This window comes from Pseudophryne corroboree, chromosome 1 (genome assembly GCF_028390025.1).
Source record: "Pseudophryne corroboree isolate aPseCor3 chromosome 1, aPseCor3.hap2, whole genome shotgun sequence".
NCBI lineage: Eukaryota > Metazoa > Chordata > Amphibia > Anura > Myobatrachidae > Pseudophryne > Pseudophryne corroboree.
Window position 1 is genome coordinate 797622885 of NC_086444.1, and position 15487 is coordinate 797638371.

Genomic DNA, 15487 nt, shown 5'->3' on the forward strand with positions numbered 1-15487 from the left:
ACACAATAGTACCCCCAACTCAAATTACGCCACACTGTAGTGCAACTTTATTCACATTTTGTCACGCGGTAGTGTCCCTTATTCATGTTATATCACACAGTAGTACCACTTTACCTTATATACGTTATTCCTCACAGTAGTGCTCCTTATTCACATTACACCACACCATATTGCTCTTTATTCACATTATACCACACAGTAGTGCCCTTTCTATGTGTTACGCCACAAATTAATGCCACACATTAGTAATGCATTTATACACATAATACCACACAGTAATGCGCCTTACACATATGACACACGTCCTTATAAACATAATGCACCTTACACATTATGCCAGCCTTTTTTAATGTCCTTATACACATTATGCCCCTTACACATATGCCAAACACTACTGCACAACCAACTCACCAAAACACAGCATTCACATAGCCACTAATACTGTGACCTCTGCCTCTGCTTGGATACAGATGTGTCCTCATATATCTTGCCTCAATATGCCATGCAGCAGGAGATGCCTGGCATGAGTCAGCTGGCAGCTCTGCTAATGTCAGGCACTTTTTTTTATGAAAATGCGCCTTATTTGCATTACTATGTGGCTAGGATACACAACCAGCTTCTGATGATTAAAATGATATGCAGCGTGCCTATATTCTGAGTGCAACTGTGGCTGTATCTGCATCCAAAATGCCACGTTACAGTGATTCCCAGGAATACTCTGTAATGTAGCATTTCATATGCAGATACAGCCGCAGTCACACACAGAATATTGCCTACGCCTAGGTCCGGCTCTGGGGCACAGACCATATACTCTCTAATGGTTAACAACTGCAATATACTGTAGAAAATGCAGTATATAAACTCTGTGGTAGCTAGCCACACTCCCACAGGATGCTGGCCACACCCATGTGCAAGGACCCCTACTACAGCATTCCCCCGGTGGGCCCTTCATGCCCCAGTCCAACACTGGGCTCCCCTATCTGAATAATGGAGTGCTCAGCAACTGCCACTCTGAATATCGGGATGCCGCGGTCGGTATTCTGACCGCTGGCATCCTGACTGCCAGCAAATCAATCCAAACCTGCTGTGGGATTGCCTACTAAAAGAGAGAAATCTCATATGTTTAGGGGTAAATGATTAAGCTCAACTCAAAGACATCTGAAATCAGCATGAAGTAGAAACTAAATATCTAAATAAGCATGAAAAAACATATGTTAATTGAGGGGAGAACAAGGAAAAGGGCAGGGGTTGAGGGTGTGTGTGTGTGTGTGTGTGTGTGTGTGTGTGTGTGTGTGTGTGTGTGTGTGTGTGTGTGTGTAAGGGGGGTGGGAGGGGTCCACAAAGAATAAGAGGTGTAAGATAAGAACCTAGCCAGTAGAGTGGAAAATAGGTGAGGGCTGGGGTAGAAAGTAATAGGAGACACCGTATGATACCTATGTATTCAGGCTTTGTAAAGTAGGTGACATAAATGAATGTATGAATGAATAAGTAATGAATGTTTAATCCTTGCACCTTTATAGCAATTTGATGTTGTATAGCAATTATGTGGAAAGAAAAAGAGAGAAAAAGAACATCCTAGTAGGGTGGGAGATTCCAGTGTTCGGTGACAAGTTGAAGACAATAGAAAGAAAAGGTAGGACAGTTGAGAAGGGAAGGGATAAAAACAAAAGAGACAAAACTAATATGAGAAGCTGGGAATTTAGCTCATAAGAACCAAAGATGCTCATAAGAACCAAAGATGTTGAAAAAAAAAAGGAGGGAAAAACAAGGGGGAAGGTAAACAATCATTGGGATAAAACAATAAGACATAATGTAATACAAGTAAAAAATATAATGGCACCAGAACAGTAGCAGGGTCCACATGGAAACTATGTGCCAGGAAAAAGTATATGGAGGGGCCACATGGGCTGGTTTGCCCATAATTCCACGTCCAATGCTGCTGGAGAACCTTGGATTGTTGCTTGCTAAATACTTCCCAGAAATGTCAATATTGTGGTGAAATATTGGGACTCACATCGGTAACAGCCACTGACAAATCTCAGAGGTACTATTTTGTGTATGCAAGGTTCTGCAAGCTAGAATATGAACTGATTTGAAGTCTACGGGAAGTGTATATAATATTTGAAGTAATTGTGCAAGGAATTACTAATTATTTCCACATATATAGTGCCCATAATGTAATGGTCAAAGGGGCGGTTTAGATATGAAATGTTCCATGCGGAATCCTACTGCCATCAACAGCAGTTAGGAAAATAAGAATCTTCACTAAAAAATAAGAAACAGAGAAAGACGGTCACCACTTCAGTAGCTACAGAAAGGCACAAAAGCATCATAACATGCAGTATGTATACAATGTTGAATTTCCTGCTATTTTAATGGTAATCTATGACACAACGCATATTATCAGATTGGATCTACTTTATATCTCATCACAATATCTTCATTCTGGCTGTGGTATTAAATTACAGTATGAGACACATGTTGTAAGGGATTACTGAAGGCGACATGGGGTTTCCCATAGGATTAATGTGCAAATCAACACAGTCACTATCTCAGGAATTCACGATTCCAAGATATTGTACCAGAATTTATACAAAAGAAACACCTTACATTGATTATGAATTGTTTGTAATAGAAAAGAAAGGCAAATAATTACATTATTAACTATATAAATGACATTTAGCACCATAAACATTAGAATTGTCTGTAGCACTTTCAAATGACATGATCATTTAAAGGATGTAAATTGTTAAACTGTTTTTGGATTATTTTGTACAGTAGAACTTTATAAATGATTCCATCAACTCATAAAAGAAAATGTTATTGTTGTTCAGCCATGTGACAGGTGCCTTATGAATAAGCATTCCGTACTCCAGTGTTGCAGAGTTAACTGTGTTATGAGAGGCAGGATTTGCAGGGATTTACTAATTAGTAGCCTTGTACTCCAGAAATCATTTAATCTCAGTCATGTGTTTAAGGCAGACAGTCATTACTTCACCGTGGATTTTAATGTTCCATCCTTATTTCACCTTTTTTTTTAAATCTTTTAATTAATGACTTATCCCAAATCAGCCAAATCCTTCATGGTGTACCCGAAAGAGGTACATACCTTGCATCCTTCTCATATGTGTCTGTTTGCGTGCAAAGCCAATATTATAGTGGGTATAGTAGTTAAAATGAAAAATACAGGTTGAGTATGCCTTATCCAAAATTTAAAATCCCACCTGTATAATGTTCACTTTTATCCCTGTGAACAGATGTCTCAAGAGTGTGTACTTGAAGCATACAGTACCTTAAACAATAAATATCAATGGTCCCTATTTGAATACCTGTTTAATATGTAGTCAGCACAGCTGACTAATGTCAGTTACTGTATGCCCTATTTTCTCTACTGTTCGGAAATGACACTTTTCAGTTTGGGATAGTTAATGGCTGTTGTTGTTTCTTTAGGGGCAATGGTTTTAATAAATTTTTTAATACTCACAAAATATGCAAAAGAGAAGTGCAGTGAGGATCTCTAGTTGACAATCATTAGCTAAACAGTTATATCAGAGACGTGCTAACAAATAATAAGACCCAACTAATGGTCACATTCTCTATAACCACTCTGCATACTATGGAATAATAATAATAATAATAATATTAATAATAATAATAATAAAAGAAATAGAGCTTGGCATGTCATATTGTGCTCTTCCCAGATCCATTCATTGTTGTGTGGCATTCGGATTTAATGAGGGGATTGCTTGGTACTGCTACCTGAATGTGGCAGCTAATGCCACCTGCAGGCTAATCCCTATGACCCATGATTTTAGCCATAACAGATAGCAAATAATAATTGGTCTTTTGGTGCAGTAACCGGGGGCTGCAAGGAATTCCAGAGTGGCATATATGACCCGGACAAACTGAAAGTGGAGCTTGGCCTGACGGGTTTGTCTATATATCAAAATAAATTATGATGGGCAGAAGCTATTATTGCTTACTAGTATTTCAGATCTGGAATTCGTCAGGTCGCTAGCTACTGTAGGTTTTCAGGAATCCCCCGTTCATCCATTCTCTCTGTCTGTCCCCACCTACAAGTTCTCTCTGTCTTCTCCCTTTATCTTTCTTACCCAACCCCACATTCTTTCTTTTTCCCCCACCTCACCATTCATGGATATCTGATACATCAGTTCCACCATTACAGAGGCGCTGGTTGATATATTGTCTTGTCTGCAGATTGCTGATAGCGATATATATATATATATATATATATATAGGGTTCACTACGATATGCCGGCGGTCGGGCTCCCGGCGACCAGCATACCGGCGCCGGGAGCCCGACCGCCGGCTTACCAACAGTGTGGCGAGCGCAAATGAGCCCCTTGCGGGCTCGCTGCGCTCGCCACGCTACGGGCACGGTGGCGCGCCACGCTATTTTATTTTCCCTCCAGGGGGGTCGTGGACCCCCACGAGGGAGAATAAGTGTCGGTATGCCGGCTGTCGGGATCCCGGCGCCGGTATACTGTGCGCCGGGATCCCGTCAGTTGGCATACTGAAGACCACCCATATATATATATATATATATATATATAGTACAGATTGGTGGGCGGCACTCCAAGGATTTGCAAGAGAAATTACACAGCTTCACAAGCTTTTTCAATCAACGTTTCATCGCCTTTATTTGCGCCTTTCGTCAGTATCCTGACGAAAGGCGCAAATAAAGGCGTCTGAAACATTGATTGGAAAAGCTTGTGAAGCTGTGTAATTTCTCTTGCAAATCCTTGGAGTGCCGCCCACCAATCTGTACTGTCTGCTGGGCTCTGTAGTGCCACGGGAGGGCACCCAGGTATTTATGCTGTGCTGTTGGAGTGCCGGTCATACGCGTATATATATATATATATACATACACATATACACAGGTTGAGTATCCCATATCCAAATATTTCAAAATACTGATTTTTTTGAGTGAGAGTGAGATAGTAAAACCTTTGTTTTCTGATGGCTCAATGTACACAAACTTTGTTTAATACACAAAGTTATAAAAAATAATGTATTAAATGACCTTCAGGCTGTGTGTATAAGGTGTATATGTATTGATGAAGTCCTTTGCCACAGGACGAAACGCGTTGGAACGGGAACTCGCTGCTCACCCTGAACTTTCATAGTGGACAGATAAGCTGTTTTATGTTTTTATCCTGTACGTTTGCTACCTGCATTTGCTTCAGGACTGTATTTTAAATATGTTTAATTTTATCTAAGTATGCTCTTATATGTTTTTTGAGACCAGCAGGGTTCCTAATTAAGAGCGTTTGGTTATTACAGTACACACTATGTTCCTTTCTCTTTTTTTATTTATTTATATGTTTCAAAGTGTCATCAGAACCGAAGACGTTTATGGAGATAAGTCGTTCTCTTAAACATTTTTATTTTGTTTCACGTCTCACATGGTGATTTGCCATATATCAATTACTTCTTGTACATAACACCAGTAGGCGCTTTTTGCACTTCATTTTTGACATACTTACCCAATTACTGGGCAGGAGCTGCCACCCACTGACAGATGGGGGGTGTTGAATTACTGTAAATATACTTATCTGATTATTTTACTCACTTGGGTGTTTTAATTAGGATTGGCCCAGGCGCTATTCTCTATTTTCTATATATATATATATATATATATACACAGGTTGAGCATCCCATTTCCAAATATTCCAAAATACTGATTTTTTTGAGTGAGAGTGAGATAGTGAAACCTTTGTTTTCTGATGGCTCAATGTACACACACTTTGTTTAATACACAAAGGGGGTCATTCCGAGTTGTTCGCTCGTTGCCGATTTTCGCAACGGAGCAATTAAGGCAAAAATGCGCATGCGCATGGTACGCAGTGCGCATGCGGTAAGTATTTTAGCACAAAACTTAGTAGATTTACTCACGTCCAAACGAAGAATTTTCATAGTTGAAGTGATCGGAGTGTGATTGACAGGAAGTGGGTGTTTCTGGGCGCAAACTGTCCGTTTTCTGGGAGTGTGCGGAAAAACGCAGGCGTGTCAGGAAAAAACGCGGGAGTGTCTGGAGAAACGGGGGAGTGGCTGGCCGAACGCAGGGCGTGTTTGTGACGTCAAACCAGGAACGAAACGGCCTGAGCTGATCGCAATCTGTGAGTAGGTCTGGAGCTACTCAGAAACTGCTAAGAATTTTCTATTCGCAATTCTGCTAATCTTTCGTTCACTCTTCTGCTAAGCTAAAATACACTCCCAGAGGGCGGTGGCCTAGCGTGTGCAATGCTGCTAAAATCTGCTAGCGAGCGAACAACTCGGAATTACCCCAAAGTTATTAAAATATGGCATTAAATGACCTCCAGGCTGTGTGTATAAGGTGTATATGAAACATAAATGCATTCTGTGCTTATACTTGGGTTCTATCCCCATGATATCTCATTATGGTATGCAGTTATTCCAAAATACGGAAAAATCCGATATCCGATATCCTTATCCAAAATGCTTCTGGTCCCAAGCATTTTGGATAAGGGATACTCAACCTGTATATATATATATTTATAGGTGGGTGGCAGTGGGGGTGAATGCCGGCTAGCAGGGAGACAGGAGAAGCTGTGGTACCCAGACAAATGCCAATGAGAGCTGTGTGGGGAGGGAGGGGTTGGGAGCTCTCTACTGCACAGCTGTTAGACATGATTAACAACTTAATATAATAGATTGAGTGACGCTTGCTGCATGTTATAAAATTATAGAAATCAGTTGATACGATGGGCTTGTTTTGTGTTTATTGAACACTAGTAAAGGGATCCAGCTCATGCTGAGTCATGTATGCCCCCCCATCCACTGCTCTTACACCCCCCGTTCCCCCCATGTTGCCTCACCTCTTCTCCCTACCACTCTATCCATCCTGCCCCCTTTCTGATGCTTTGTCCCACTCCCTCTCCCTCTCTGCTGCTCTGTCCTTCCCGTTCCACCTGCTCTGTCCCATCCCCATACTTACCCCATAGCTGGTGGGCCCTCTATCCTCAGTGGTGATAGTCTGTCCCATCTTCCTACCAGCAGGAGCATTTGCATGCATGCTGGAGACAGGACAGAATTTACAGAATTATTATACAGATGTTCCAGGTCAAGTTTCAGTTGACTGTATTGTAAGGCTCGAAATAAGATGCACAGAGTTGAGGCCAATGGCCCTCATTCCGAGTTGTTCGTTCGCTAGCTGCTTTTAGCAGCAGTGCAAACGCTAGGCCGCCGCCCTCTGAGAGTGTATCTTAGCTTAGCAGAAGTGCGAACGAAAGGTTAGCAGAACTGCTCGTGAAATTTTTCATGCAGTTTCTGAGCAGCTCCAGACCTACTCCTACCTTGCGATCACTTTATTCAGTTTAGTTCCTGCTTTGACATCACATACACGCCCTGCGTTCGGCCAGCCACTTTCCCATTTCCCCAGGCACGCCTGCGTTTTTACCTGTCACGCCTGCGTTTTTTAGCACACTCCCTGAAAACGGCCAGTTACCACCCAGAAACACCCACTTCCTGTCACTCACCGATCAGCAGAGCGACTGAAAAGCGTCGCTTGACCTTGTGTAAAACTGAATAGTTTTGTGTGAAAGTACTTCGCACGTGTGTACTGCGGCCCGTACGCATGCGCAGAAGTGCCGTTTTTTTGCCTGATCGCTGCGCTGCGAACAACGGCAGCTAGCGATCAACTCGGAATGACCCCCAATACTCATTATGATGACCATAGTCATGGCAGTTAAAATGCACCACGCCCAGAGCCGGCCTTAGCTATAGGCAGGCTAGGCATTTACCTAGGGCATTCAAGCATGTCTAGGGGCATCCAAGCATGTCCCTGCAGCATCTCATGCTGAGAGGGACAGTCCGCAAACTAACTGTTACTTTCCAAATTTATTCAATCAGTACTTGTATACACTGCTGTTTACATTTGTCCAAAAAAATGCACACTGTGCCTTAAACTTCCTCTGACATGCTTGAATGCCCCTGACTTGTGAGACCTCAGACAGACAGCAGAAGCCCAGTAAATGCAATTCCTGGACCTGTGACATTTTTACTGACTATATAAGGTTATTACTGGATGGCTTCTTATGATAACACATGTGTATTTTGGAAGACTGCTTCACAGAAACCTGACATCACCTATACTGCTTGTGCACATGGGGGAGAGGGACCCTGCCATCCTGTGTGTGTCCCTTATCCCTGTGCAAACCCCAGGTGTCTGCAGGGACATAACATGGGCAGTGCTCTCCCCACACTTTATTTCCTAGTCAGTCCATACCGTAAAATTCCCCTGCCATCTAGCACTGTAACGTGGTCAGTAAGTTGCATTGTGCTATTTCTATATGAAACATCAGTGCAGCGTGACTTTTGGACACATCAGACTGGAGGGCAGAGCATTTAGCTCCCACAGTATAAAGTAAAGGGCATGCAGTAACAGACACCAGCAAACACACTGAATAGTGAAGAGAATGGACAGTTTCTACATGTTTGATACTGATCTTTTTGTATAACCAGCAAGTGTGGCAGTATCTGTGGCAGTATATGTGTATTATGGGCATTACTAATGTGGGGCATATGTGTAAGGTGCATTACTGTGTGGCATTATGTGTATTATGGGCATTACTAATGTGGGGCATATGTGTAAGGTTCCTTTACTGTGTGGAATTATATGTATTATGGTCATTACTGTGTGGCATTGTGCAGAGTTGAACTGGCCCACAGGGTAACCCCCCGGTGGGCCCCACTACCTGAGCGTTGCAGGTACAGATGCAGAACTAGCGGCGGAGCTAGGGGGCACCAGACAAAATTTTGCCTAGGGCATCAAATTGGCTAGGGCCGGCTCTGACCACGCCATAATATTACTGATATAACATCAAAATTAAACAAAATGTACAGTTTACTTTATATGTTCCTTTTTATAAGTGGGATAAGTTTGTTTTCTTTATCTTTTTCCTAAAAAATATGTGTGTATATGTGTACATATGTGTGTGTGTGTGTGTGTGTGTGTGTGTGTGTGTGTGTGTGTGTGTGTGTGTTTGCAACAATCTAAACAAATAACACACTATAACACAAAACAACTCTACATTTATCTCATTGTCTTACCTCACAATATGCTTCTTTGAGCCACACTGGTTGATCACCTCTATGTACAGTGGTGCTTGAAACTTTGTGAACCCTTCAGAATTTTCTATATTTCTGCTGAAATTTGGCCTAAATTTACCTCAGATTTTCACACAAGTCCTAAAAGTAGATAAAGAGAACCAAACCAAACAAATGAGACAAAAAAATTAGACGTGCTTATTTTTGTATTGTGGACAATGATCCAATATTACATATCTGTGAGTTGCAAAAGTATGTGAACCTTTGCTTTCAGTATCTGGTATGACCCCCTTGTGCAGCAATAACTGCATGTAAATGTTTCTGGTAATTGTTGATTAGTCCTCAACATCGGCTTGGAGGCATTTTACCCCATTCCTCCGTACAAAACAGCTTCAACTCGTTATGTTGGTGGGTTTCCTCCCATGAACTGCTGACTTCAGGTCCGTCCACAACACTTCGATTGGATTAAGGTCAGGACTTTTGACTTATCCATTCTAAAAGTTTAAAGTTATTCTCTTTAACTTTTCTTTGGTCAAATAAATTGTGTGCTTTGTGTTGTTGTCTTGCTGTATGACCCAAGTTCTCTTGAGATGCAGCTCATGGACAGATGGCCTGACATTTTCCAATATTCTGGTATAATTCAGAATTAATTGCCCCATAAAATGATGGCAAGTTGTCCAGTGCCAGATGCAGCAAACCATGATAGCACCACCACTACCAATGTGTTTCACAGATGGTATGAGGTTTTTATGCTGGAATACAGTGTTCTCCTTTCTCCAAACATAGCGCTTCTCATTTAAACCAAAAAGCTCTACTTTTTGGTTTCAATGAGGAAGAAAGTACTGTAAATTTGGCACACACAAAGAATAAATGGAGAGACTATATAAAGCTTAACTTTTAATAACCTTATTAAGGTAATTAACGTGTTCATCTTGCAACAAAGGGGCAGATTTATTAAGCTTGGTGAAGTGATAAAGTGGAAGGTGATAAAGCACCAGCCAGTCAGCTCCTAACTGTAATTTTTCAAACCCAGCCTGTGACATGGTAGTTAGGATCTGATTGGCTGGTCCTTTATCACCTTCCACTTTATCACTTCACCGAGCTTAATAAATCTGCCGCCATGTCACTATTGATCATAACAAAAGTATGGAATAGATATACATCTCCTTTGCTAATTGTACAGTAAGAATCCCTAGCATATAGATAATAAAATTGAACAACTAATTGTGATCAAGATTTATGCAGCCAAAGCCTTATGTAATAAGAACAGAAAATAAATTATACTGGAAATGGGAAATGCACTGTACAAATCTCTACAACACACTAACATTTGAAATATACTAACCATGTCAGTGGATATTGACAATCTATGCGTTCATGTCTAATCAAATGAAGGCTTAAACCCGTTTTGGGTGACAAATAGTAACGGAAAACAATAGTTTTTTGGTCAATTTATTGACATATATATTATTTAGCTGGTCTGTAAAAATTTGAAGCTGACAGTTCCTATAAAAATAGGATTTTAACTACCTATCGGTAAATCCTTTTCTCGTAGCCCGTAGAGGATGCTGGGGTCCACATTAGTACCATGGGGTATAGATGGGTCCACTAGGAGCCATTGGCACTTTAAGAGTTTGAGAGTGTGGGCTGGCTCCTCCCTCTATGCCCCTCCTATTAGACCCAGTTTAGAAACTGTGCCCGAGGAGACGAACATCTTCGAGAGAAGGATAACACAGATAGTGGCGAGATTCACACCAGCTCACACACAAGGAAATCCAAGCTAACTAGCTTGAAACATCAGCAACGGCTGAACAGGATTACTTACCAAGTAACAACACAGTACTTACCAAAAACAAAGCAGCAGTACTAAATAACTACTGCAGGCTCACGAAGCGCTGGGCGGGCGCCCAGCATCCTCTACGGACTACGAGAAAAGGATTTACTGGTAGGTAATTAAAATCCTATTTTCTCTTACGTCCTAGAGGATGCTGGGGTCCACATTAGTACCATAGGGATGTACCAAAGCTCCCAGAATGGGAGGGAGAGCGCAGAGGCTCCTGCAGAACCAATTGACCAAACGTAAGGTCCTCAGAGGCCAAAGAATCGAACTTGTAGAACTTTGCAAACGTGTTCGACCCCGACCAAGAAGCTGCTCGGCAGAGTTGTAAAGCCGAGACACCCTGGGCAGCCGCCCAGGAGGAACCCACCTTACGAGTAGAGTGGGCCTTAACAAACATAGGACACGGCAAGCCTGCCGTAGAATACGCATGCTGGATAGTGAACCTGATCCAGCGAGAGATCGTCTGCTTAGAAGCAGGACACCCAAGTTTCTTTGGGAACATACAGGACAAACAGAGAGTCCGTTTTCTGTGACGAGCAGTCCTCTTCACGTAGATTTTTAGAGCTCTTACAACATCTAAGGACTTTGATGAAATTGAGGAGTCAGTCGCACCTGGCACCACAATAGGTTGGTTGATATGAAATGTCGACACAACCTTCGGAAGAAACTGCTGACATGTCCAAAGCTCAGCTCTGTCTTCATGGAAGATCAAGTATGGGCTTTTACATGAGAAAACCTCCAACTCCGACACACGTTCTAGCAGAAGCTACGGCCAACAAAGTGACAGCCTTCCACGTGAGAAACTTGACCTCAACCTCCTGTAGAGGTTCAAACCAGTCCGACTGGAGGAACTGCAACCCCATGTTAAGATCCCAGGGTGCTGTAGGCGGTACAAAGGGAGGTTGGATGTGCTAAACTCCCTTCAGAAAAGTCTCAACCTCAGGGAGGGCAGCCAACTGTTTCTGGAAGAAAATGGATAGGGCCAAAACTGGACCTTTATGGATCCCAACCTCAGGCCCATATCCACACCTGCTTGCAGGAAGAGGATAAAACGTCCCAGTTGAAACTCCACCGCAGGAAACTTCTTGGACTCACACCAAGATACATATTTTTTCCAAATACGATGGTAATGTATTGACGTTACTCCTTTCCTAGCCTGTATTAGGGTAGGAATAACCTTGTTCGGAATGCCCTTCCAAGCTAGTATCTGGAGTTCAACCTCCATGCCGTCAAACGTAGCCGCAGTAAGTCTTGATAGGTAAACGGCCCCTGCTGCAGCAGCTCCTCCCGAAGAGGCAGAGGCTCTTCTAGCAGTAGATCCAGAGGATCCGCGTACCAAGCCCTTCTCAGCCAGTACGGAGCGATGAGGATTGCCTGAACTCTTGTTCTCCTTATGAGTTTGAGAACTTGTGGAATGAGTGGGAGTGGAGGAAACACGTACACTGACTGGAACACCCATGGAGTCACTAGGGCGTTCCCTCACTGTCACTGCTTGCGGTTCCCTCGACCTGGAACAATACCACCAAAGCTTCTTGTTGAGACGAGAGGCCAACATGTCGATCTGGGGTACGCCCCAAAGATCTGTTACCTCCTTGAACACCTCCGGATGGAGACCCCACTCCCCTGGATGGAGATCGTGTCTGCTGAGGAAGTCTGCTTCCCAGTTGTCTACTCCCGGAATGAAGATTGCTGACAGCGCCAACGCGTGTTTTTCTGCCCAGAGGATGATAATTGTTACCTCTGACATTGCAGTTCTGCTCTTCGTTCCGCCCTGTCGGTTTATGTAAGCCACTGTCGTTACATTGTCTGACTGTACTGGAATGGCCCGATTTCTCAGAAGATGGGCCGCTTGGAGAACACCATTGTAGACGGCTCTTAGTTCCAGAATGTTTATCGGCAGGCCGGCTTCCAGACTTGACCACCTTCCTTGGAAGGTTTTCCCTTGAGTGACTGCTCCCCAGCCTCGGAGAATTGCATCCGTGTTAGAAGGATCCAGTCCTGAATACCGAACCTGCAGCCCTCCAGAAGGTGAGGTAATTGCAGCCACCAGAGGAGTGAAATCCTGGCCTTTGGCGACAGACGTATTCTCTGGTGCATATGGAGATGGGATCCCGACCACTTGTCCAGGAGATCCAGTTGGAAGGACCGAGCATGAAACCTCCCGTACTGCAGAGCCTCGTAGGAGGCCACCATCTTTCCCAGAAGGCAAATGCTCTGATGAACTGACACCTGGGCTGGCTTCAGGACATCCTGGACCATTGTTTGTATCACCAACGCTTTTTCCTCCGGATAAAACACCCTCTGCACTTCCGTGTCGAGGATCATTCCCAGAAAAGACAACCTCCTGGTTGGTTCCAAACGTGATTTTGGAATATTCAGGATCCAACCGTGTTCTCTGAGTAGATTTGAGAACAATGGCCTGTAACAGCTTCTCCTTGGACGATTCCTTTATCAGCATTTCATCCAGATATGAAAGTATGTTCACCCACTGTCTGCGGAGGAGAACCATCATCTCCACCATCACCTTGGTGAATACCCTCGGTGCTGTGGAGAGGCCAAATTGCAGGGCCTCGGAGATAAGCTTGATGCGGCAGCCAAATTGGAATGTGGAGGTACGCATCCTTGGTATTCAGGGATACCAGGAATTTCCCCCTCCTCCAGACCAGATATCACCGCCCTTAGAGACTCCATTTTTAACTTGAACTCCCTCAAGAAAGGATTTAGCGATATTAAGTTCAGAATGAGTCTGACCGAACCATCCGGTTTCGGTACCACGAAAAGGTTCGAATAGTAACCTTTGTCTTGCATATGGGGTGGGACTGGTACAATAACCTGTGCCACCACCAACTTCTGGACGGCTTCCCGTAGGATAGCCCTGTCTGCCAGCAAAGCTGACAAGCCAGAGTTGAAGAATCGGTGAGGAGGGAGATCTTGAAATTACAGCCTGTGTCCCTGGGACACCATATCTAGCACCCAGGGATCCAGGCCGGACGACACCCAGACGTGACTGAAATGCCTGAGTCTCACCCCCACTGGCCCCACTTCCAGGCCGCGCGGACCACCGTCATGCTGAGGATTTTGGCGTATCTGAAGCAAGTTTCTGTTCCTGGGAAACCGCAGCAGCAGGTTTCTTGGATTTTGCCCGACTTCCCCTAAAGAAGGTGATGGACGGTTTGGCCTTACTTAGCTTGGCAGTCCGAAATTACTGTGATGCAGCTGAAGAAAAGGGTTTCTTTGTGGCAGGTGCAGCTGACGGAAGAAATGGAGACTTACCCGCTGTAGCCGTGGAAATCCATGCATCCAACGCTTCCCCAAAGAGAGCCTGACTTGTGTAGGGTAGGTTCTCCACACCTCTCCTGGATTCCGTGTCGGCAGACCACTGGTGCAGCTAGAGTCCTCTATGAGTTGAGAAAGACATGGAGGATATTCCTGCAGCCATTGAACCCATGTCTTTCATGGATTCCACCATAAATCCCGCAGAATCCTGTATGTTACGTAAGAGCAATTCAACGTTACTTTTTTCCATTGTAACCAATTTTTCAAGTAATGTGCCAGACCATTAGAGATCCATGGCCAGGCAATGGTAGGCCATAGTATCGCCCCCAAAGCCGTGTATATGGATCTGAGCGTAGTGTCGATCTTACGATCAGCTGGTTCTTTCAACGCGGCAGATCCCGGGACAGGTAAAACCACCCTCACTTTGACAGTTTTGACACAGATGCATCAACTACGGGTGGGTTTGTCCCAATTCTTTCTATCCTCCTCAGGGAAGGTTAAAGTAATTAGAAACCCTTTTGGGGATCTGGAATCCTTACACTCAGGATTTTTCATATAGCGTTTAATACTTTAGACGCAGGGAAGGTTAGCGAGGCTTTCTTATCAACCTGCTCAGGCGACATGTCAGCAATATTCAACATATCTCTAATGGCCTCAAACCTGAGCTGCACCCCCTGCAAGGGTTGCCGCCCCCCCAGCATGTCCCCATCACTGTCTGCTGTCTGTGGTGCAGATAGGAAAATGGCGCTGAACTCTGCTGGGACCGCGCTGAGAAGAAGCCCTGCCCTCCGAAGATGGCGCATCTTCCCGCGCACCTTCTATATACTGGCCTGAGGAATCCTTCGCTAGCCAGGGAATTCAGTCCCTGGTTAGCGTCTGTGTACTGAGGATTCTGTCGCTAGCCTGGGGATTCAGTCTCCGGTTAGCGTCTGTGTACTGAGGATTCTATTGCTAGCCTGGGGATTCAGTCTTCGGTTAGCAGCTGTGACCAGTTAGGGTATTTAGACGCTGGCTCAGCACCGTGATTACAGTTCTGTGTACATGAAATGGATTCCTCCTGAGAAGAAACCACTTCAGCAGCATATGACACTGAGTCCCTAGACATGGCTATGAAAGGTATGAAACACCCACATACACACACACACACACACACACACACACACACGGAATGTCAGTCACAGCTCCCCCCCCCCCAAGTATGGCAGAAAGAGACACAAAGATTGGAGCCAACCCACACACAGCGCTTACTGAGGTAGACCAAATAAACTACCATCGCCATCT

The 15487-nt window shown here is 44.0% G+C and overlaps 1 protein-coding gene across 1 annotated transcript in view; it reads left to right on the top strand.

The window, feature by feature from the left end:
- Positions 1-15487, top strand: part of LRIT3 (leucine rich repeat, Ig-like and transmembrane domains 3) — a 136121-nt gene that overhangs the window by 17446 nt on the left and 103188 nt on the right. The gene's annotated exons all lie outside the window — the stretch shown is intronic.